Source organism: Anser anser, assembly GCF_964211835.1.
Source record: "Anser anser genome assembly, chromosome: 5".
NCBI classification, from domain to species: Eukaryota; Metazoa; Chordata; class Aves; order Anseriformes; family Anatidae; genus Anser; species Anser anser.
In genome coordinates this window covers 19,434,373-19,460,103 of record NC_139725.1, presented here as the reverse complement: position 1 = coordinate 19,460,103, position 25,731 = coordinate 19,434,373, and the positions used below count along the sequence as shown (strand labels likewise).

Genomic DNA, 25,731 nt, shown 5'->3' with positions numbered 1-25,731 from the left:
ATGCACAAATGTCAGCACACTGTTGGGCATGGGATTTGTATTCAAAGTCTTGCTTTCTTTCTGGGAAAAAGACTCTTACTTAAAAACAAATGGTTTATAAAACAATGCAAAGAGACTGGGAAGACCACTTTTTTGTGAAAAACTTAAAATTCAAATAACACCATGTGAGAACTTTCAGTGGTCAGTGACGGGAGCAGCCACAAAACAATTTGGAGTATGATCGGGGGGACTAGAAACCACTTAATGGGACTTCAATATCCAGCTCAAACAGATACACTGGATTGTGCTGTGGCCAGTATGCAGCAAGTTCAGCAATAACCAGCTTCAAACTCTCCATCCCCTAACCCTTCATCATCATCATTGGACACAGCTGTTAGCAGGAAGACCAGTGAATGATTGGCCTAGAAAATGAGTTATCCTTTCATGTCTGGAAGGGTTGAAACATAGTGATGCCATCATCAGTCTCAGCTTTGTGGATATGCAAAAAGCCTCAATATCCACACTAATCAGCTGAAATGAGAGGCAGGGTTCATGTCTTCATGGGGGGTGTCTGGACCAGAGGATTTTTTAACCTTCCTCCCTAGGACATCTGGTATGGCTTATGACCAGAAGTGCAACCTGTGGCACAAGAGCTATGAGGTAGGAGACCAGGGCCCCATTGCTGCAGCTGGGGACAAGCTGTTCTGCCCCTCAGCAACCCTCTTTCTCTTCCCACCCTTTCTCTTTTGCTGCTGTAAATGCAGGCTCCTGGAGGCCTTGGCTTGCTTGTTCGCTCAGCACTCAGGGCTCTGATCCACCATGTGCTACCGTGATACAAACAACTGCTTTCAAGCTTCTAAAAAAACAGACACAAAAATAATATTGCTTAGACAAAATACCTTGGGAAGAAGCTCTCAAGATTTGTTCCAGCCAAGAAAGCAGATGTGTATGTCTCTATTGACCATGTAAAGAGCAGCACTGAAGGGACAGACGTTCCTTATGGGGCACATTCTTAAAGCTTTATTTCTTCTTCCTATTTTTTTCTGACATTTGCTGTGTTTTATATTCTCTGGCAACCAGCAGAGCTCCACCGATGCTGACTTGCAGAGCCCATAGAGATACTAAGGAAATATTTTTCCTAGCAACAAGCGTCACACAAAAACATGAAGAAATGCTTCCCCTGCTCATATTTCCTTTCAATTTTTTCAGTCATCTGGTGCTGAGATAAGAGCTGCGTGGTGAAACCTGCTGCTAGTTTGTGTTTCATGGGCAACCTGGAGTACCGAGGAGCACGTCAGGCCTTGACGCCCACCATTACAGCAGCGTGGAGCCCTGTCTGACACAGCAGTGTGTGGTGTTGCCTAAGATGGTGGCCGCCCTCGGCCTGGCAGGAGAGTGGATAAATGTGATAATGCTTTCTGAGGCCGGGGCTTGCAAGCAAGGCATTGCAGCCCTGCTGCTCACGCTGTCTGAGGTGTCTGTTGCCACACCCTCTGGCTCAGGTGAGGCCATTTTGATGTTGGTCCAAGGAAAAAACAGTAATTAATGAGGCCTGGAGGTGAGCACTCCTGGCTGGCTGACAGGTGTCCTCCACTGCTACGGCCTGGGACTGCAGGGTGTCCCTGGCCACAGAGGGTGCCCAGCATGCTAAACACACAGGCTTGATGGAGAGGGGTGCTCCCATACAGTCACGCTCCTGAGGCCATTCGCTGGTCTGAGACTGGGCAAGTGGCAGGGCGGCCGCCATTGAGAGGTGAGATGAGGGGGGTGGCAGCGGGCAAGTGTGGCCTGGCTGTGTCCCTCGGAACTGAATACCATTGGTATCGAGTCCCACAGCAAAGAAGTGAATCTGACACCATCAGCTTTCCCTCCATTTCTTTGAAAACCTGAGAGGGAACCTAGGGACAGTACTTCATCCTGATATGCCAGTGTTCTGTGTTTTCTGCCTGCTATTGGGACAGAGCTAAAGTCCCACTTTTTATTTTTTTTTAACTAAAGTATAATTTTCAGTGATTGAATTATTAGCCAAGTGTGTGCAATGACTGATACTAGTGTCTGCTTGCGAATAACTCCCCCTTATTTTCTGTCCTTGCTCAGCCATGCTGAAACAGTGCTTACAGATGTGAGACCAGCAGCAGCGGCAGAAAGGCTTTGTCAACACCAGCAAATCACTGTTTCTACCTCTGCAAGGTCAGCTTCTGAAGGCAACGTGTTCAAGACCACAGCTCCACAACCGGTGAGGAACATTAATTGTCAGGAAACACTTAGAAATTACACAGTGTTAGGCAAAAAGTGTTCTCATGACAGAGCCAATGTCTGAATTTAAGGCCAGCCTTGCATCTATAGGGTGAATAGTTTGTGAGTAACTTCAGTGGGGTTAGGATGAAGCCCAGGAGTTTCTTACTCATTACTTGCTGGGTTAATGACACGATGAACATCTGCAGAACATGTTCCCGTGTCATCACTGTATTTCCTGAATTTGTCCTCTAGTATTTTGGAAGAATTTATCCTTTGGAAAAGCTTTATATAACAAATTGAAAAGCATTGGCTGTAGTTATTTAGAAATAGTGTGAATAAAGATAGGACCAAATTTGTAAAAAATGGTTTGAAAGCTGCTCATAGGCAACAGAATACAGACACAAGGGAGTTGCATTTCCCAAGATAAGCAACTATACTGCAGGTTTGAATTGGAGATATAAATGTCATATTTTACCTGAACATATATCTAAAATACAGTATGATTCTTACAAGCTCTGTTTTGTGCTTTCATGGTTCTTGTGTAGAGCTGGAGCTGTTTTTTTTTTTTTTTTTTTTTTTTTTTTTAGCGAAACTGCAAATAATCTCCAATTATGACGATTTAACAAACTTTAAAAGAAAACCAGAATGCAAAGGATAAAGTTTTAAAAATAATTCCTCAGGGTTTTTTTTAGATGAACTTGAACTCTTACATGTTTCAGATTTGCCAGTCACTGGTTATAATTTATCCGGGAATTGTATTACAGTGAACATCCTAATATGTAGGGACCAGATAGAAGACCTAAAGACTCTATTGTGTGAGGAAGGCTGTATTCTCTGTTTTATCCTTCAGTTTGGAGAGGAAAACAATGTGAGGAAATGGTGTGTTGACCAGTATGTTGTACACATAGTGTTCTATAGAATGAGAGATATAAAGCAATTGCTTTTTATCCATTCAAATAATGTACTGTGGGTACATAGGTAAAGCATGTACCCTGCTCCATGCCATGCCTAATGGCTTTTTATTATTTTCTGAGCTGTTGCAGACAGATTCTTAATATAAGCTAGAGTAAAATCAAAAGCATGTATTTATTTCAAGATAGAAGTGGAAACATCCCCTCCTTGCAGCTAATAATAGGATTGACATTATTAAACAATTAAATTTAAAAATATTAATAGTAGGTCCTTCATGCATGTTAAACAAAACTTCAATAAGCACTCTGTTTTATTGTTTAACTGTATGTATGAGTCATAAGGAAAGTGTTAATGTTCAGGATCGGATATGAATCATGTATTTGTGAACAATCTTCCAAGGCCAGCACTGAAACCCCAAACACATTTACTCTTTGTAGTTAGTCAGCTCTGCGCTTGGAAACTGAAAGTGTAATCAAAGTGAGAGTTTGTTTATTAACTAGCGGATGCTGTGCATCTTATTTACACAGATTGATAATGGAGGGTGAAAAATAAGGGAAAAGCTGGTAATGCATAGAGCTCTGTGTCCCTGGGGTACAAATCACAAAAGGAACCTGAGCAGCAGTAGCACTAGCCATTAAATGCTGAAAGCATTCTGTAACTTTAAAAGGAAATCCCATATTCATGAAGGGAATCCATATGGCACCCTATTTGTAAGGAGAGGTGCCCCATTCTCTTAAAAGCTGACTTGCATCATTTATTGTTTTGACTGCTTTAGCATTAGGGTGAGAGAATGCACTTCAAGGGGAACAAATAAGACAAGTAAAACGTGCAGGATTAACTTGGGTGTTATATTGTATTGTATTGATTTGCATTACAGATAGAAAATTGGAATTACTGAACTACAAACTCTTTGTGCTCTCTGTATTCTAGCATACTAAAGAAATCAGGTTCTTTGTAGAAAGCAATCTCACCTGGTAATTACTTCCAATCATTGGTAATAAGTATGTTCCTAATTGCCTCCTTTCCGGAAAGGCACCGAGTGAAAGGAAGGTTGAGTTGCCTGTGCTGGAGAAGGGACAGAAGTAAATGCCAGAATTCATGTCTAGTGTTATAGGCTAAGAAAAGTTTCTGAATGCTAGCTGTGGTTTAGGGGAGATCTCTGGAAATCTAGGTCAGCCTCTGATACTGCCCGACCTTCAGCAAACAGTTTTTCCTGTCTGGTTTCTCATCCATGAAATGGATCCTAAAAAGCATTTGATCAAACTGTCTATAATCCAATGCACAATCTCTCCTATGCTCAGGGAATTGCTATTGAATTTTAGTTATGTTAGGTGTCCATGATTTATGCCATTATGGCATGCCATATGGAACTCCTCTGGGATATGGCAGAATCAGTGTGGCTTTTGCAAAGGTGTGTGTTTGCTTATCTAGCTCTGTGTTGGTTTTCTCATCACTTTAAAATATACTTCCAGCAATAACATTTGGTTTTCATAGCTGTGTATATCTGAACCTAATGTAACATTACCAGTCTACTCTTGCAAGATCATAAAAATCTGGGTATTAATGATTGCATTAAAAGGAAGCAAAAAGTAGATTAAATAACTCAACAAAGCTTTGACCAAGCTTGCATTTGAATGGAGAATTCCTGGCCATATATTCCTGCCCCTAAACCTCACTTACAGATAAGAAATGACATATATTCACAAAATGTGTTCATACAGAGACTGTTCTGCTTGAGAGCCTGAATAACAGGTTTTGCTGCACGTTGAAATATTACTAGTGCTCTCAGGTGACAGGCTGCTTGGGGTCACAGCTGGCGCACTCGGCCTGCTCCAGGCCTTTTTTGGAGGCTACTGCAGCCATCTTCAGGCTGTCCCATAGCTTGGGACGTGCCTTGGAATTTTGTGGAGAGGAGAGTGGTTTTCTCTGACTTGTAGTTTTAAAGGATGTAATGGTTACTGTGCTGCTCAAAGGAGAGTCCCCTGAAGTGAGGTTTGGTGGTGACTGACCAGGCAGAAAGAAGTCAAAAGCACAAATCAGTGGTGATTTTGCATTTAAGCTCTGTTTCCCAGCAACTTCCCAGTTCCTCAAATATAAAGTTTTCTTTCTAATAGGTTAACACTAATCACTCACGTGCTGAAAGCCAGGCAGTAGCACAAAGTTTACAATAACAGAATGAAAAAATATAAATAATTAAAAGCCAGTCCATTTAGCTATTTTAGTTCTGATTAAACTGCTGTGTCTTTTGAGTAGGGCCAGACCCAACTATCACTGCTACTTTCTTCTGCAGCAGAAGCACAAACTGACGTCTGATTAGGAATGCTTCCTCCTCCAGCCTGTGTTGATTTCTTTGTGTTTCTAAATGGTATGCCCCATCTGCTGTTTACACAGTAGCAGGGAACTTCTACTTTTAAAATAAAAGCAAATCAGACCCTTTGCATATTATTAAGCCTTTTTATTCTTGTGACACTGTAGAGATCTCATCTGAAGTAATTTGAGTTGTAAATTATAAAATGCAGCCATGCAAAGCAATGGCCTGTTGTAGCTTTATAGCAAAGTACCTCCTGGAGGCTGAAATTAAGATCATGTGTTCAAATGTATTAGGATTTAAATATCTTATTGCAGATACTTGGACCAGTCTGTCTTGCTGGCCTGGCAAAATTTATTTTATTGATTGTATCAAATGGTGTCTCTGGACAATAATATCTCTGGATATATCTCTATCTATATCTCTAACTAAGCACTAGCAGTTGTGCACTGAAGCAGAGATCAGGAACATGTGTTCAAAGCGCGCTTCCATCGCAACCTGGTGTGAGCTGATCCCCCCCCTTTCTCAATTTTATGTTTGGTATTGTCTGCCGTGTGAACCGCACAAAATACGGGGACATCCTGGCAGTGCAGACAAGGCTGTCTAAATTACTCTTCTCTTAATGCCTGTCCTTGTTACTGATGGTGAAGCACGCTCAGAAGAAGGGATGGGTCTGACTCACAGTTGCTCTGTCGATGTTGTAGTTTAACGCCGTCTTACAACCTTTCCTGTTACCTCTCTTCTGAGTAATGCTGTGCAGTCCATATCCATAATCTAGGATGCAGTCTAGTGTTTTTCCTTATTTGTGGATTTAGCAGTCGGTCAGATTTACTGAACTCTTTTCTTATTAGACGATTAAGTTTGTCTGCCATTTCTTGTCTACAGAGAGTCTTTCTGATTTCTGCCTGCCTTCAGCAGGGTCAACCAGCAAAGCCTGCCGCCTTCTCAAGGTTGAAAATTTAAACTTTGCTGCCATACGTTGTCTGCGGGTTAAATAATGACTGTGCTGAGCTGATTAACAGAGAACATTCAGTTTCCTTATTGCTGATGAAAGGGCTGGAATACTTGTCCAAATCCCATTAGTGGAAACCTAGTCATTGCTGAACTATGCAAGATTTTCAGAACTCATGCAGTAAAAATGTACAAATATGAGGTATGAAAGAGGAAAAAAGAACTAATTTTATGAGCTGTTTCTGCACTATTGCAGTTTATTTTTTTTTAAATGGCCATAATCTTTGCTGGTGCATGGTCAAATAATTGTTACTTAACATTCTGTCATTGGAAGGCACACACGGTATCCACATAACATGGTGGTTGTACATCTTAGTGTGATAGTCTTCAGACTTTTACAACGAGTATATACCTGGAAAAAACAAACAAACAAAAACCTTGGCACTCTGTGATGGGAATATGAATGAAGGCAAACTATATATATGGCCACTTCCGAACTGCACTTTTTGGATGCTTATATTTAGTTGTGTTCAGCTGCTTAGAGGAGTTGCTTAGGACTGACTATATCAGATCCTGAGAGATCAGGATGAGCTGTTCCTTTTTTCTCCTATACCTATTTAATGATCCCATGTGAATAGTTCTTTGAGACCTAAAGGAGTGCTGAATGCTTGTGCTTCACAGTGGTTATCTAGGAAGAAGAGGAAGGACTTGCCCTGTTGTTTATAATCTTGAGGCTGTTCCAGTTAGCAGCATTTTCAGTGTTGTATCCAGACCTCAAGGTTGGGGCCCCAGTTTAATTTTTTAATTTTTTTTTTCCAGAAACACAAACACTGATGTTAAATGCAATTATTAGGGGATTTTTAATATTCAGTTACAAAGAAACTAGTTGAATTCCATTAGGCTGAGGAAGGAAATAAAGGACAGAATTAGGTACTAATTAACATCAGTGGAAAAGGTACTTCAAGCTTTTGTTCTCGCTATACGGTAAGGAAAAAGTGTACATCAGAGGTGTTTGGTTAAGTTAAAAGCTGTGAACAATATGCTGGTTGCAAAGTCCATTTTACTTTAAAAAGATAAAAGTATTGGCAATGACTTGTAGATATGAAAATAAGTATATTAGTAATTCCATACTCTACTTTTTCAGCTGACCTTTGTTCTGGTGGTAACATTTTATGAATCACATTAATTTGCTAAATAAACTTATTCCTAGAAATAAGAACATGACAACTTTACACTTATCTGGCTAAATTGCTGTTGTTTTCTACTATGGCAGCTTCAAGAATTGTGTGGTGTAGACCAATGGCACTTTCAGAAAGTGGTTTATTCTGCATGAAGGGATGTATAATCCCAGAAAACAATGCATCCACAAGAAGTGAACGCATTCCCTATCAAAGAGGAAGTGTGGTGCCAAAAGGAGTTTCAGAACAGTTCCTGGATGGAGACTCTTCCCCAACATTGGGAGCATTTCGGACAGCCTCTAAACAGTGACAGCAGTGACATCATTGAGAAATATGATTAAGATAGAAAGCTGGTTGTGTTTTTTATTGCCCCCTAGCCCCAAACCCCTTTTTGCTAGCAGCACAAAGCTAACTGGTGTTCAGCCCAAGTATTTTAAATATTGGAATTAGCACTCTGGGTTGACATTCCCATAGTTCCCCGCAGTTGATACCTTTCACTGGGCTATTGATAATCACTGGTTTTTGTTTGCTTCTTCCTCTTTAGGAGCTTTGTGGTTTGTGTGTCTGTTTGTATAGCATTATTAACCTAACAGCTCACATATGCCACTAGCCTGTTATTGTGGACGATTATTTTATATTCATGTACTTTTATTATCAATATTTTACAGCCTGCTTGCCAATTTTTAGGCAGATAAATTCTGTATGCTGAATGGCAGAGAAACTTACTGATACTAGGAAACCGCTCATGGAGCCTTAATAACTTAGAATAGTTTATTGTGGCAGGTGTAAGAGATAAAGGAGGAGTGTCATATTTACTGGTATATGAGATTCTAGTAAGTGTCATAAAATCTGACCTAGAGCATCAGAGCAGAAAGTAGGTTGTTTTTTCTTTTCTTTTTCTTAATCTTGTTACACCTAACATTGTAATATTTTTAAGTATACTTGCATGCCTTGTGTTTTTATTGTCTTCAAACTCTCACAGTCATAACATTCCTTCCCTTAAGATTAGAAACATAGACAAACTGTTGATTACTCTGAGTAGAAAGTAGAAAAAAAATAGAGATATTGTGAGAACAATTTAGAATACATTTGGATCCAACCTGTTCTTTCTTAAACCCAGAAACATCTCTAGATAAGGCTTATGCTAGATCAAGGGATTCAAAACTATTTGAGGGTTGGAGAGCTGGAAGCAGCTGACTGTTGTTCTGAGAGCTGGTAAATCTGCTGTACTCAGAATAACCACAGGTGGTCAAATTCAGGACAGCTCCATAGATACAGCTGAAACTCAGGACCACATTTGGGCCTTATAATGATAGATTCAGCTCCTGAACAGGAACCTCATTCTTGCTTTCCCGAGGCTGACAGGGATTTTTAATAAATACTCTGGCTTCAGCTCACTTCTGTTGGAAAGGTATCCTTATAAGATTGATTGTCTTTGAGTCCTTCCTGGTCAAACATTCACAAGCCATACCTCCTCACACTAGTACTTGGAAATTCAGAGGTGAGAGTTTTACTCTGCCAATTGCATGTGTCCAGTTCCTTTTGCAGCCAGGTACATGTACGTCTGAAAGGAGCACAGCTGACACCTCTGCTTTTTCTGGCTGTTCCATTCAAATCATTTCCTCATTACACCAAGACTGTGCTGGTTCAGCCCTGCCATTGTGTTTAACAGAACATGCAATAATCCTTTTAAAATATAATACATTTATCACTTTACTCAGATCAAAGGTGCATGGCTTCAAAGGCTCTAATTAAATTGTGGTGATGTATAAGGCTGGCTTTATCTTTACCTTACTTTACAGAATGCTGTTTGGATGTTGTTTTGTGTTTTTTTTTTTTAAACCCATTGCGTTCAACATTGCAAAACCTTTGTAAGATGTTTCCCATCATCGTGGTTGATCACGGTGTTAATATAAATCCAGATTTTTGCAGTGGATTCATGCCTTTTGCCTATCTAGAAACACTTAATATAGAAATAGTGCTTTTCTTCCTTGTTGTCTGTCTTCCAGTCATTTGCTGTCAAAGTTCCCATAGCTTTCTTTCTTTAACCTTGTTAGTACTGCAGTTTGTAAACCCTTTACAAAGATACCATGGACTACAAGTATGTCTGTTTCTAGTTCAATTTTTGGATGTGGAATTCAAGCCATACCTGAAGCCATACATGTTTTGGGTCTAAATGTGATTGTGTGCTAGAGTGCCTAGGATAATTCTAAAGCATTACTTTGATCCACAAACCCCGAGTTTGGGGGGGTTGAGATTAAGCCAAGTGTAATGGTTTGCAAGGTTTCAATCAGTGTTTTTTTAGAGATGGTTAGGAACAGAGTAAGCCAGGCCAACATCACCTAATGCTTAAAGAGTAACAAAACTCTGACAAGAGCCTATTGATTTTACATGGCTCCATTAAATACAGTTAAAACTGTTATTTGGGAAAATAGGGCTAATTATAATGGATCATCATCAGCCATCTCTCTATGTGGTTTGTGAAGTATATTGTAAGTACTGTTAGTTTAGCAAGAGATGAGTAGTAAGGTTATTTTACATGGAAAAAAAAAAAAGATAGGTAGTAAATTAGTTAAAAAGCCAAAATGTGATAGAATTTGGGGCTGTGAATTAAAGGGGGAAGGTCTGTGTGTAGCCCAACTCATCCTCAGTGCAACTCCTCTGAAGCCAGTGGAGTTGCACACAGTTCAGGCAGGTATTATTTTTGTCGTACAATAGAAATATTGGCAAAACAGAGCAATTAGTTGCAGCCAAATCCAGAGCAAACTCATTTGCTAGAAATTACCCTGCAGTCCTGAAAGGAAAATGCTGAAGAATGAGATAATTTGAGGCGTTTTGACTTAGTCAAGCATATGCTCCCAGAGAGAACAGTTCTGGGACAGTAGAGGTGTTTCCCGAAAGCAAGATGCACAACACTGAAGTTTACAATCCATTGATAATTGATAATAATCTAAGTGTAGAGTGTTCGTTGTTGTCAGCAGTTTAGAAACAATGATGAAAATAAAGTGATGATGGAAATACTAATTTCTGTAAATAAAATGTCATTTTTCTATTTGATTTCCTACTATGCTAATTTATTAGAATCAGTGAAACTCTTCTAAATATAAAGGGACAAACACTCTTTCTCCTATTCTTTTTTCCTTGGAGTAGACAGGACCATATGTTTCACTTGTCTATGATCAAAAAATCACCATTTGCTTCAGATTCCTTTGTAAAATTACATATCTAGGTTTTGTGTATAAAATCTCAAAGGTCCGGTCTTGCATGAGCAGCCAGTGAACTGAACCATCCCGTTTTATTCAGTGGAAATGGTCACGTGAATTTCTAGAGAGATCAGGCACACCAGATGATAAGCTGTGATTTATTACAGTGTGCCCTATGCTTTGGCCAGTTTAAAACAGTGATGTTTTGCATTTTATTTATTTTTGGCAAAAACTGGAATGATATTCAGAAATCTGGAAAGCAGATACCGCGTAAATAATAATTCGCTATCCCAGTATAAAGAGGGGGGAAGCAGATTTATTAGAATTTTCCTCACAACACATTTAAATTTGGTATGTATGGTCTTATAAAGAGCCCACAGAGAACTATTTTTCTTTTCTTTTTCTTTTTTTTTCAGTCTTTTCTTTCAGTGCAGCCAAGTCATCTCTTTTAGTAAACTGCTGAGTCAATATATTTTAAAAACTTACCAACTGTTTCTTATTTCTATATAGCTAACTGATAAGGACCTGTTTAAGGGTTACACCCTTCCGTATTTACAGTGTTAAGGCAAACATGGTTATAGGAAGCAATTACTGTTAAAATTTACAGTGTGTATCATATGGTATCACAGTATTCTTTTGACATATTTAATTTAATTTGTGTGTGTGCGAAAGTGGTGCTAGAAGCTGAAGAGCTGGATTCACATTGACGGATACGACAGGCAGCTGCTGACCAGCTTCTTCACAGAACTCTTCCCGTTGACCTAACCCTTGATGTTCCTAGAGATAAGCAAGTCCTTCAGTCCCCTCTGCTATTTCAAATTCTGACTGCAGAAATAAGTTGCTGTTTATTGAAACGAAGAGGCAAACCATACCAAGAAGGGCACTCCCAGCCATGGGAAATAATTCAGTTCCCCTCTCACGTAGCCTTACATCTCTCTGTAGAAATTCAGGAAATTCTGACACAAGTGCCAGAGGAACAGGAGAAGTGCTGTAGGTTCCAGGTACAGTTTGGGGGCAGTTCTGCTGAAATAACAAGAATGAGCACCTGTAAAGTTTATAAAAACTACTCCATAAATGTATGCAATGGAATGGAAATGGTGTTTCTTGTAACAGTCTTTGAAACATTCTGAAGAGTTAAATACATGATTTTAGATAGAACTGTCAGTGCAAACACATTTAGAGTAAGGCAATTTTTCTGTTTAGGTCCAAACTGTAAGTGATAATTCAATGGCATATAGAGAGGTCTTTAAAAGCTCTATTTTAGATTCCTAAAATTTGCGTGTCAAAGACAAAATAATGAATATCTTGTGGTTTGGGTGTTTAATTGTAAACAGTCAAGGACTTTCACCCCATCACATCTCCTCGTTTCTTACTCTCATGGATGACGTTTGGCCAAAGCCAAAAGACAGTTCTAAATAGCACTGTTTCCACGCTCCCTCTGTCTCCTCCTTTCACCTTTTGGATAACTTAAGAAAAAGCAGCTGTTTTAAAGGGTGACAAAACTCAAGAACTATCTTTGGGACAGGGCAGGCTTAAATGATGCAGAAACATACAATTTCTGATTAGGATGCACTTTAAAGGGGTCGCTGAGACCAGGATTCTACTTAGGAAGTGTTTTTTTATTTTTTATTCTAGTGGATAAAATGGAAGATCAGAATTCAGGTCTTCTGCTGTCTTCCAGTCTTCCACCTCTTCTCAGTTTTCTGTCTGGTTTCTTGTGTCTCCTAGCCTTCGGGATAAGTATTGCAGCAAATGAACTAATTCATAAAATGTATTGAGTTCATTGGTACTGTAGTTTCTCTTCCCCTTGTTATACAACTGAGTGGTAAACACGGCAAATGAGTTTTATGGGACATGATCTTGCAGCGTATATAAGGAACAATCTGAGGAAACCCACCAAATGAAAGCATCCCAACTCAGGGGGGAAAAAAAAAGCATAATCTCTGGACTCAGCCTAGCCTTGGCCAAGACACGTGAGCTGGATTCTTCAGCCCTGTCAAGGCTGAAGTCTTTGGTGGGTGTTGGTGCAGAACAGGTTTTTAGAAGATGACATATCTTGTATCCAGTGCTGAGGCATGAGTGGCATTCAGGCACCAGCAGGCAGGTGACACCTCAGGTAGAAGTTTCCACAGTTCCCAATCTGCTTTCATAAATTTGTGTGTGTGACTCCCCTCTTTCCACTGGATTTAATGGGTAGGTGGTTACTCTTGTAACCTTTATGCCTTTGAAAATCTCTCCCAACTATGTTTGTCTGATGGACAACCCATTCCAATGCTGTTATGAAATTTAACTTGACTGTTTTGAAAACTCTGGATTATAGAAAAGCTAGAAAACAACAATTGTTTTATTGTGAGCACATTTGCATTTTTTTTTTTGCCTGAGCGTAGAGCGGTATTTTTTTGTGTTGCTTGTGGTTTCCATGTGGATTCTCAACCTTATGCTGATTTTTGGGGATGTTACAGTTAAGAGTCCAGCTGATTCTCAGAGCAAGAACAAAATGACATTTTGGTTGCCCATGTCAAAAATACTCCGATCTTCATCTTCTTAGGCCGCTTTTGGATGCTGCAGGACGGGAGGGGTCTCCCTGTGTAGCCCCTCTGTGCTCTCATACAGACTCTTGTTCCTTTCTACCGCTGTGCAAGTCAGGCAACAAATAGCCCCTCTCATTACTGAGTAAGGTTAGATTTCTCCCTTTTCCTCTTAATTTTATTTACTTATTTTGCCCTAAAACCTCAGCAAGTAATTTCTGTAGGGTTACTGGTGACTTTAGGTGAATTAAGATGATGTTTGACTCTCATATATGACCCTTCTGTCTTTAAAGACAAACACTTTGTTGTAACACTGCAATATGGTAGGACACCATATAGGTGAACCAATACACTTTGCACCGAACAACGCTCATCCTCATCGCTTATTCCTTTGACTGAGGAGCACTGAGAGTGTGCACTGTGAATAGTTCTGCAGAAGGATCAAGTCCTGCCTTCCAAAAGCAGCGGCAGGTGGAACTCTGAAGAGAAGGACCTGGGGATCCTGGTGGACGACAGGTTGACCGTGAGCCAGCAGTGTGCTCTCATGCACAAGAGGGCCAATGGGATCCTGGTGTGCATTAAAAGGAGCGTGGTCAAGGGAGGTGATCCTCCCCCTCTACTCTGCCCTGGTCGGGCCTCGCCTGGAGTACTGTGTCCAGTTCTGGGCTCCCCGGTACAAAGAAGACAGGGATCTCCTGGAAAGAGTCCAGCGGAGGGCCACAAAGATGATACGGGGCTGGAGCATCTTCCCTATGAGGAAAGGCTGAGAGACCTGGGTCTGTTCAGCCTGGAGAAGAGAAGACTGAGAGGGGATCTCATCAATGTCTATAAATACCTGAGGTGTGGGAGACAGAGGGATTTGGCCAACCTCTTTTCAGTGGTTTGTGGGGATAGGACAAAGGGTAATGGCCAGAAGATAGAGCACAGGAAGTTCCGCACCAACATGAGAAAGAACTTCTTCACAGTGAGGGTGACGGAGCACTGAAACAGGCTGCCCAGGGAGGTTGTGGAGCCTCCTTCTCTGGAGATATTCAAGGCCCGTCTGGATGCCTACCTGGGCAACCTGCTCTAAGGAACCTGCTTTGGCAGGGAGGTTGGACCCGATGATCTTTTGAGGTCCCTTCCAACCCCTTCAATTCTGTGATTCTATCACTGCTGGAACTGTGCTCATCTCTTTGTAACCAAAAGGCTCCCATTCATCTGCAAATTGCATCTCACTTGGTGCAGAAACATGCTTTGGGAGAGAAGGCGATGATTTGCTTAATGGTTCCAGTTTGAAATGGGTGAAGGGGGATCTTTCCATTTGGTTAACAACTGTAGGGGATACTCCCAGAGTCTCTGGCTGCTGCTTGTAAATGCAGGATGAAGCACCAGTGAGCCGGGCCGGTTGTGTGCCACTTCTGAGCTGAATCATCAGCATTAAAAACCACATTCAATGCTTTACTCAGAGCGCGCGTGGTATTTCTATAAGGGAAGTCACAGTCACACTGGGTGGAGGAACCTCCCTGTCTAGCTATGGGGATCGTGAATACAAGGAAATGCTTGCGGTTCTGGACATGATGGCATCCTTTGGTATTTCTCTGCTATTTTTTGCACTGATGCATTTCATTTGGCAGTTGAGAATCTCATAGCAAACACTCTGCAAGATGCACTCTGTTCCAATGTGTTATGTTTTGGAACGTTAATGTTGTGGGTTTTTTTTTCCTCCCTGCTGAATGTTTCTTTTTCTTGTGGAGGTAAAGCTGTATGTGAACGGCATACTGAGGGGGGCTGCGGCCCTCGCTGTGGCAGGCACACAGTTGCTTTTAGTGTTCCTGAGCATCGTGAGTAGGCTCTGGGAGCCGTTCACAACCCCTCCTGGCCAAGACTGGAGTGTACTTTCCTTTCCCCTCTCCCTAAACATTGTGCAACATGCATGTGATCCCCAAAGTGTTCCTTAAGATTCAGTTGAGGGAAATCATTATTTATTCTGGTCAGCAGCCACGTAGCACTGGAGAACGGACAGTGCTCTGCTTTACATTCTGCTACAATTGCCACCTCCTTTTCTCCCCATCCCAGCAGTTCCAGCTGAGGGTGAGAAATACTTGATGCCCACAGTCTCTGTTCATATTCTGTCTTTAATGAGACTTTTGGGATCTGTAAGGAATGTTTTGTGGGACTCAGTAAGTGTAAGTTCCCATGTATTGTGATGAGAAGTGCATATTACTCAAATTTTTGTGGGCTTCATTGTATTGGCCTAAACTTTGACCCTGTACCACTGTGACCTAGCTTCCTGGCAACTTCTGAATCGAGGGCCTTTCATCCCAGCTGTGTGATAGATCCCAAGCAGGAGTGTGGAGTAAATGTGGTTTCTGATTCATGAATTAAGCCTTAAATGAATTGAGCAACACTGGTGTATTGTAAAAGGCAAGGAAAGATTGAAAAGGTCTTTTTAAAGGACTGGTGCTGAAGGTGTTTGGATTGAGACAGAATAACTTGGAGGAGTTACAGCTGGGCAGATCAGTTTATTATTTCTTCAGATTTTTAAGGCCTCCTTTCAATTATTAATAAATTCTAGTCCACTATCTTTACCTATCTAATTTTGAAGAAAAATAAAAATGATCTCGGGAATAATTCTCCTTTCTTTAGTCTTTGTTGATGAAAGAAGTGCTTACATGCAACTTAAATAATGAAGGCTTCCAATGCGCACTTCTTATATTCCCTCTTGTCTATACTTAACGCTTCCATGAAAACAAAACTTGACTGAATATACTTTTCATTTCCTCTTCAATATTTCGTTAATGCACGGCCACAGTTTATTGAATTTTGCACTGAACAAAATGCAGCCCTGTAATGAAATTAGTCTCTTCTGAATGTGGAATATTAAGATATAATTCCTTTTGCTTTCTGTGTCGCTGAGTCTGGGAACAGACAGTAGATTGACCTTTAAAATGTTTCTGTGAAGTTCGACAAGTTCTTGATTTATCTTTCAGAAATAAGGAACAGCCGCCATTGTTCTCCTTGACTTCAGTTGAAATTTCAGAGTGGTTTTTGCATTGGAAAACCATTTCTCCCCCATGACAAAGACGTTATCTAAGATAGGCATTTTGTTGTCCGTGCATAAGCTAGAGAAACCTGCAGTAGCTGAAGGATAAGTGGAAGTACAGGACCAAGTGAACAGCTGTAGTCGCTCATGTGCTGATTTGCTGCTTGTAAGCTCCAGACCTCACTGTGTGGCCGGGATGCCTTCAAGCACTGCTCATCTCCAGCATTTTGGGTTGGTCTTTCTCATTGCTCTGCTGCTAAGAGATGTTAAAGTGCTAGCCTGTATCTGAGTTAAAGCCAGTCAGTCTGTTCCAGGTGTGTAATGTTCCTGTCACAGACTTACTGTCGCATTTGTGCACTTGAACAAACAGAACCCTCTGCCCACCTCCGGACGAACGCCTGTCCACTGGAATGGGTCATTTTGGATTCATCTGTGGCTTTAAATGTGTTGCTTTACTTTAACGGAGATAAGGTGCATACTTAGGTGTTCAAGGTGGCTGTCTATATATTTCAGTTACCGTTTTAGCACCAGCAAATTGAAACCTCATTAAAAACAAATGGGGGGAAAAAAAGCACTTGTAGATAGAAATTTTGTGTTGCTGATTCATGGGTCCTGTTCCCATGTGCGAAACATCTCCTTCTGCCTTTTTCGAAGCTAAGACAGGAAAAATTGCAGGGAAGAACAGGGAAGAGCAGCACCCCTGTGTCCCCCCCATCCCTTCCTGCACTTGGCTTTGTGTGTGCAGGGGTGGCACGGCTCCCCCATGTCCATGGGGCCTGGTCCCACAGGGCACTGGTGGCCGTGCTGGTGGGACGGGGCATTTGCTTCTCCCTGGTGGGACGGTCTGTGCAGGCAGAGCTGCGCTTGTGCTGCTCGACCTGGCTTCTCTCCTGGCTCTGCGATTTGAAACCTATCTGCACATCCATGATGTCAGTGAGCTCCCACAAAGAGCTTTTCCTTTAGGGTTTAGCTGCTGAGGAGCTTTAATCAGAATGTCTTCTCCGCTTTCATCTATTTAACGTTTTATAATAAATAGTTAGATAATGTGAGAATTCTCTTGGTTCAGTGTCTCAGCTGAGTTACTGATGCAATACCCTGGGGAACCCAGAGTTTAAAATACTCTATTGCTGTCCTTATGGCCTTCCACTCCATGTATTTTCATGCTGTTCTCAATCTGTGCCTTTCCAGCCACTAATGCCCCACAAAGCTTTCCCTTGGGAAAGTGACCAGAAGCAGCCTCTAGTTGACATTAGGGACCTCTGGGGAGAAAAACAGAGAAATGGAAACTGAATGTAGCATGAACAATTTCTTGGTGAAACAGATATCTTGTGGAAAGAGGTGGCGTTCTGTTTTGTTTTCCCAAGCAAACTTCCCTCTGCATTGCTACTGCTGTAGCAAACCTATTTGTTAGTGGCAGAAAGAAAAAAGATCACTTTAATTCACACAGACCTGATTCTCAGAGCTTCACATGCCTTACTGTGGCATTTACTTTTGTCAAGCAAAGACAGAGGAATTGCTTGGTAAACATCTAACGGTTTGTCTCTGAGAAAATATATGATGATGATAAACCAAACGAATTCATTATATTAACAGCAATAACTCTTCTCACTGGTCTATGAAGAGGCTGCTGTTTTACCAGGAATTGATCCCATCTGCATCACCTTTACTTTTATTAAGCAAACTATCTTTGCTCTTGCCTGTGTATACACTGTTCACTTAACTCGGCAGTAATCATACATACATACAGAGAAAGAATGTTTCCTGTGAAGTTTATTTCAATAAACTATTGTGTATCAGAATAGATGCCTGCATTCCATTGCAATTTAGTTTTCAGCAGTTTGTTCTAAGAAAAATAGAAGATGAAATAGCGGAAATATCTAACTTCCATGTATCAGGAAATCATATGTAAAAGTGTTGTTATTGCTGGCTTAGCCCAATCTGCTGTTAGCCCTGAATCCTTGTTAGTGACCTGATGAGACCGGATTTCATCCCGTCTACCTGCTGGGTGGAAATGCATGTCACAGCAGCAAAAGCATCTGCTTCCTCTAGTTCAAAGCTTTGGCAGTGGTGTGTTTGATTCTTAAATTGGTCTTAGAAGTTGTTTGGCAAGTGTGTGCTTAGTCATCTGTATTCTTATTTTTGGTTCGTGTCACTCAGCAGCAGCTCTTGGTTACATTCTTCAATTAAAAATATACAGGTTTGCTTTCTTGTATAGCTCTGAATATCTTTGAGTTTGAATGGTTACCACCCTGAACACCTGGGTGGCAATAAGATGTAAAGAAGCTTTTACTTCATAAAACTGGAATGATTGGTATATGCAACAATAACTCCCCTGCCTTCTCAAAGAAAAGAAAGTTCATGAATGAGTCATGGTGGTGTAGGTGGCGATATCAAAAATAATACCTAGTTGAGAACAAATGTTTAAGTGACTTTCACCTGGTTACAAATACACCAGATGCCTTTCAGCAAACCGAAGACTGGGACAGCCAGAAAGATGCCTAACTTGCAGGTTACTTTCCTGAGTGATACCTGGTGTATGAAGCTCTTTCTCAGGCTCTCAAAGTTTCAGAGCTTTGTGCAAACAAATATCTCACCGTTCTTCTGCTTGTGTTCACTATTTGGTCGCTGCCTCTTTAGAGTCTGAGCTATACATTCTGTATAATAGATAAGCCTCCCTCTGTTAGTATGTCTGTGATACTAGAAGCAGCTCATTATGACATTAATTAAAGTGGACTCTCTTGCATACAACTCTTGCAAGAATGTTATTCGTAGAAGGCGTTTTTTTAACATTGCAAAGGACTATGATGAGGTTTCAAGTGAGCACAGATGAGCCAAGAAGTGTAATTCCAACTCAAGAAAGAAAAATCCCATGAAGTTTTTACCTGAATTTATATCACTTTGTGAAATTGACTTCAGTCAAAATTTAATAGGGAGAGAAGGATATTCATTGCTTTTCCCTTCCAAAACACCCCTGTCCCTTTATAGAGGTCAAGAGTGGGGATTAGACCTAAAGCCAAATCTGTTCTTGGCTTTTACAGCACAGTCTGAAAAGTAGAGCATCCATTAGTGTCTTCAATGGCTTTTATATATACCTGTGACCAGTCATGAATGCAAGAAGACTACCAACTGGTTGGACTGGCCACTGGGGAGTACATTTGTCTGTCTGTCCAAGTGAAAGCTAACACATGGGCAGTGCTGAGTGGAGGAGCTGAGGGAGCTGAGCTTCTCCCAGGTGCTTCTGGCAAGAGGAAGGATTCTATAAATGTGTCCACTGTAAACTCTTGCTTCAAAGCTAAACATGGTTTTAGAAAAGTATATTAATTTAAAGGTATATCTGGTAAATGAAAAATGCACTAAGGGGCATTTGCCACAGATAGAAAACTCTTCAGGGCACAGATGATGCCTTTAATTTGTGCAGAGCAAAACCGAATGGGAACCTTACTGCCCTGAAGACATTGTGTGCTATTGCAGCACTACTAAATACACCAATATGTTCTTTATCTTGCTTCTTTTGTACCTTTGTAACATATATTCATAGTATTCACACTTAAATGTACATACCGTCTGATACTAAATAAATACTTCAAGGGACCCTGTGAAGACATTTTATTTTCCTCCTCATGTAGCTGTGGAATAAACACAGAAAGATTAAGTTGTAGAGTCTGTCGATGCAAGCAAGCAATACCTAGAATTAGTCTTTTTCTTTCATTTTCTAGGCTTACGGCAGTTCTCTTTGCCCCCAACACCTCTACTACAATAATAAAGTTTTATTGGTGACCTTGTTTTGTAAAATAATACATGATCATTATGAAGAAAGACATGAAAACTCATTAAGTCAGAAATGGAAGAGACTTGGCTGGTCACCTAGCCCCAAACTACTGTGTTAGTCACCTAATGTGCTGTTCTGTGGGTATAGGGAAAAGTCAGAGTTCAAGGGAAGAGCTGCTTCTGAGGTTTGGTATTTTGTAGGCAGGAAACACAGGACACTGATGTGTCTAGATTGACCCATACATTCCAAAATACTTGCAATGCTTTAGAAGGCCTGATAACTTTTGTGACAAGATTCTTTGCCCTCTCTTTTACCTCTATCATCACCACCCTGCCCAACTTGTCAAACACCAACCCCAAACCCCAGAAGACGAAGAAACTATAATTAAAGTGATGGGGTGAACTTACTCGAGGAAGATAACTGACCTATTTTTGATTCTGCTTCGTATCTTGCACATGGTTAATCATGAGAAGCTACATCTTCTCTGAGATATAATAAGGGCCATTGAACTCTAAAAATGTAATGTCACAAAAAAAGAATGTGTTTGTTCTAATTCCTATTAGCTGTGGTGCCGGCACTATAACAGCTTCTGTATATGTTGTGCTGTTTTATGTTTTAGTTGTGAACACGAGACATTTGTCATTAAGAGAAATGGGAATATTATTCCCATTATTTCAAAAATGGCATTTTGAAATAATTTCTTGAAAATATTTAGGGAATGCATTATCCATACCTAAAAAACAATACTAGCATTATTCATTCTGGCCTAATTTCTTAGCAAGAAATTGTCTCTTGAACTCTGTAAACTAGGCTTCAGGACTGAAAGGCAAAAGGGTAGAAACGGCTGAACTGCAAAAGAAAGGGGAATTCTTTAAAAATAAACTTGGAGCTGTGGACACTGTGAGAAATGGTAACCCAGGTTGCAGTGGCCCCGAATGTGATACGATAACTTGATGTCAGTCTTCTGAAGCACTCAGCACTGGCACCTGCTTTTGCCGGGGTCCGCTTAGCACTGGTAGCAACCTGGCTCAGTTTGACCAGGAGACTGCTGAAGGACCAGCGATGCTGTGAGCAGCCACACTAGTTAGTTATTCAGTAAAATACTTCGGTCTGAGGTTTTCTGACAGATTGCAGCCGTTGCTGTACTATTGGAATTCCTGCCTCTGGGTAGGGTATAAAATCAAATCCTGAGCAGCTTTTGATCATACTGCAAGGGTGGGGAAGAAATCCTTCTGCCCTTATCTAGGGCAGCAGGTAAATTACCCTCTGTGATTCTGGTAATTTGGAGCTGGCTTGGCAGGTCCAGCAGGTCAGGACCTCACAAGAGAAAGTAGATGGTAGCTGGACCTTGTCCCTAAAATAGTTCTCTAAGGACTCTTCAGCATGCAGAAACAAATTAGCATAGTTACCTGTGTACGGGGGGAAACAAATCTGATGCAAGTATAATCAGTATTACACAAACTGTTAATTTGTCTCTTGGAATCTGAATTAGTGGATGGTATGTGAGTGCACAGACACAAAAGCAGATTATGTGCACGAGTATTTTCTTCTGCTTTTTTTGGTACAAGTATGCCAATACAATACAACCTATGAAATACAAAATGCACAATTAAGTCAATATATGGACTTCATTTACTTACCCAAACAAACCCTGGCTGCTTGTGTGTTAGGGCTGTGATTTTATACCTCCTTCCACTGCGGGAGGATCTTCTGTATGTGAACCCTAGGACTCCCGTGGAGGTCTGTCGATGGAAGCATGACTCAAGCAACCTGCTTTCTTTGTGGCTCCTTGTGCCTGGCCCTGCCTCCGTTTGCCATCACTGGTCTGGCTAGCGGCTAATGGCGATTGCCAGGGAGCACATGACAGCTTATGCCGAGATTGCTGGAAAAGAATGAATCACCTTTTTCTTATGATTAGAGTAAGATTTTGCATTTCCATGGGCTGAAGAAGAGGGAAATAAGCCCAGTTATAGCTCTTGTAATTCTCTCACCTTTAGCTGAGCTAATTTTTAAGGAGATACAGGTGCTGAAATAGCCAGTCAGCAGGAAACAAAGTACCAAAAAGGGTGTTATTTAAGTTGGCCCACTGCTACATAACTTACAAGTTAATCAATGTTTCTGAGTTCAAAAGAGAGGAAGGTCAACACAGATTCTGATAAAGTTTGTTTATCTCATGTCAATAAGTTCAGAGGCTGGAGAGGGAAAATGAATTGGATGCTTTTAATTGTGTTGTAATTTCCAAAAAATCAGTCAAGGGGCTGCAGGTAATATGGAGCTGTGGCTGAGAACATGTGGGTTTCTCTCAGAAAAGAAGAGGTGTACTGGGTTGTGGTACAGACAGTATGGTTTTACAGTTCCTTGTTTTCATCTTCAGGATTCCTCCCTGCCTCATCCTTGGGGATAGGCTCTGAAAGGCAAAACGTGCACACGTATACACAACACTGTTGTAACTGTGAAAGCAAATCTTTTGAGTTATTTATTCAAAACTCTTTATTTGTTGTGAAGCTAAGTGACTTGTTTAATGCAGGTCAACTGAGCGCCATGCTAGAAACAAAAACGGATGAAAACCAAGGCCTATTAAAGACGGGGGTTTTCCTAGTTTTTTCCTTAATGTCCTTCTCCACTTGCAAGCAGTCTGCCTTATTTAATTTATGGTGTTGAATTCAGTTGTTGATTCACTATTGGTTCAGAGCATGGTCCGCAGCAGGGGAGAAAGATTGTGTCCTGGCAGATCTGATGTCCAGTTCAGCATTGGAAGAGAACGTGACTGAGAACAGTCTTTTATATGCACTAGGAAACGGATGACTACATGCATTGTGGAGTTTTGCAGAGATACTTCTGGAGAAGCTGCAATCAACCCTTTTCATTAATAGGAAAAGAGAACTTCAGAAGAATCCAGTCTTTTACAGTTTGGGCATTCCATACTGAAAGTTATTGTAACAACAAATGAAAGGTCAGAATGATATCAGAAAGTGGAATGTCTGCTAGTTAATCTAGACATCAGAGACTTACATAGAAAAATAGACATATAGTAGAGACCTGCTTGGGTTGGGAGTGAGGGGATGAATCTAGGAGACTGATTTTTGGGACGTAAACTGGCTCCGATATGTTTTTTTTGGCCACATGTGGAAGCATATGGAGAAAATGCAGTTCATTAAGAATATTGGTATTGGCATGTAATGTTGGAGGTACTGGCAAGCCTCTCTTCATAATTATACTGTACATCTCCAGGTTTCTCCTTGTGTTTTTTTTTCAGAGCTGTATATTTTCCAGCTAAATATGTTATGATCAGCTAGTTGCTGAAATAAACTGAAGCAGATTTGTTAAGGCAAATACATTAGTTTTGATTTTAAATGCACTTACTCATTAGTAAATGTCTGTCCTGTACAAAAACATAAACTTCATTAATAACTAGAGATGGATTTATTTCATTGAATGCTTGAATCTTAAAGCAAGCATTCAGCTTCCTGTTCTGGAGATGCAGTGATCAAAAATAGGATTATTTTTCTTTAATGCTTGGTGGAAAATCTGTTGACTTCTCATTGTAGCGAAAACATCTGATTCTATTTGAACTTGTTCTTTGGAGTTGCATGGAAATTTGTCTAAATAAGAAAAACAATTTTCTCAACTATTGACTTCAGTTTGCTGTCAGCCTTATATGTAATGTTTGCCTTGAGGTTTGTTTTAGCTACAGCAATGTGAAATTACTGGACTGCCCTGGTACAACTACCTTCAGGAGGTGCTGTCTCCAAAGCTCCCTGTCTTTTCCAGTTGTGTAGTGGAAAGAGGTTGGTCTGGTGAGAAGTAAGTGCATCTAATTGAATGCTGATCTCCTTCCATGCCACACTGTGAGATGGATGGACCTTTGGACCAGTTTATTTAGCATATGTTTCTGCAGAACTCCTTAAGTCACTGGGCTCCCTGGCCAGAAGTGACCACTGCAGTTTTGAGCCAGGAGGTGTTGGGTTTGCCACCAGCCTCCTGCCTTGGCTTGCTGTGGCTGGGCCAAGCCGGGGGCCGTGCAAGAGCTCCTTGGCCTCCTGTGCATGGGAGAGGCCAGGAGGGGACCACACTGCTTGTGCCAGCACCAGTTCTGCAGCATGATGAAGTCCCTTGAGCTGTGACCTGTCAGCAGCTGACAAAAAGACCAAGAATTTGTCTGGGTTGGCAGTTGGTAAATAAACCTCAGCTGGTCTCTCTGACCAGGTGGAGCTAAAAGGGTTTAAAATGGATCCTGGTTTCAGAAGTTTCCTGGCTTCTCACCTGTTTAGCTTTGGCCTGCCACAGCCTCCAGAGTAGGCTTTTCTATCTGCCAAGCATTTTCTACCTGTTTTTTAGATTCCTTACAGCTTCTTCTTGATGTTCCTAAAGCCATAAAGTGTATTTTTTCCTTTTTTTTTTCTTTTTTTTTTTTTTCTGCACACAGAAAACAAGGGTCCAACCCCACCAGTAGGGGTCAGGGAACACCTGAGCTAATCCTGCCTTCACCACAGAAAGGAGTCGTGGTATAACACAGCTGAGACCCTGAGACACCTTAATGTGCAGCCTCTACCAGGTTTTGCACAGAACGGGGCACAGTTATGAAGAGCTATCATGCAAATGGAGACTGATACAAACAAAGCAGAAAATATTTCAGTTCCTTTCTGCCTGTAGTGCAGCTGCCTGAAAAAGACAGAAAGCCAGGTTTTATAAAGTCTAAACCTGCTCTAAGTTTTAAAAACCAATATGAAAGAAAGTATATATCCAGGTTAAGTCCATGTGTTGCATGGCTATTGAAGACACCTAGGGGATGTGAGTATATGCCATTCTACTGAGATCAAAGGCCTTTTTGTAAATGTTGATTTATTTTTTTCATCTACCTGCTAAAAAAAGCAGTTTTTTCCTCCATCTCCTTAATTTTAATAGAGAATTTAAATTCTGCAAACGTGTCCACTTTTAAAAATCTGTCTTGAAACTCAAAGTATTTTACTGCTTGATGTTGAGAAGTATGCCTAGGACCTGCAGCATTCGCATTCCATGGCTGCCACATCATCAGCTCGTATTCCCTTTTGGAATAGGAGCTGTGTCTCCTACAGACCCATCTTCTAAACCTGCAGTAAATTCTCAGGTAGAATACACATTTTCTGTGCTTTACACAGACCTGTGCAGAAGAACAATGAGTCTTCCAATATCTTTAAACGTGAATGTATGCATGCATACAGGTTTATAAAGTATAACTGGTTATCAATCACCATCTCTTCTTGCTGGGCTGCTTTTTTTCCCCTTTTTTTTCCTTCTTTCTTTTTTTTTTCTTTTCTTTTTTTTCTTCTTTTTTCTTTCTTTTTTCCTTTTTTTTCTCTTTGGGGAGGTGTCTTCCCTTAGGAATTGCTTTTGAAGGTATTTTGATTAGTTATGTAATTAGCCACTTGTACAGTTAAAAGCAAACTTTCAGGTCACATACTGTATGTTTATTCTTTGGCTTAGGAGAGCTTCATTCAGAAGAAATTGCTATTGTTTCTTTGCCTTCCCATGGGAAAGCTTTAGTTTTGGAAACCATTCAACAAATGTAAGGTATGCAAAGAATACTGTAAAGACAGTTCTTGAGTTTGCCAAACTTTTTTTTATAGGCAGTAGTTACCAATTACTTTCTTTCTTCTGTAT

General features: G+C 40.7%; 2 long non-coding RNA genes across 2 annotated transcripts in view; one reads left to right on the top strand and one right to left on the bottom strand.

Moving 5' to 3' along the window:
- Positions 1 to 1,506: 1,506 nt before the first annotated feature.
- LOC310900457 overlaps positions 1,507 to 25,731 on the top strand; it is a 288,227-nt gene continuing 264,002 nt past the window's right edge. The window contains exons 1-2 of the long non-coding RNA XR_014585138.1: positions 1,507 to 1,732; positions 2,077 to 2,215. This is a non-coding gene — a long non-coding RNA (uncharacterized lncRNA). The remainder of the gene's footprint in view (positions 1,733 to 2,076; positions 2,216 to 25,731) is intronic.
- LOC310900461 lies at positions 17,310 to 22,691 on the bottom strand. The gene is made up of 3 exons (XR_014585142.1): positions 21,732 to 22,691; positions 19,884 to 19,948; positions 17,310 to 17,581 (listed from the first exon to the last, which is right to left on the bottom strand). It is a non-coding gene; the product is annotated as an uncharacterized lncRNA (long non-coding RNA).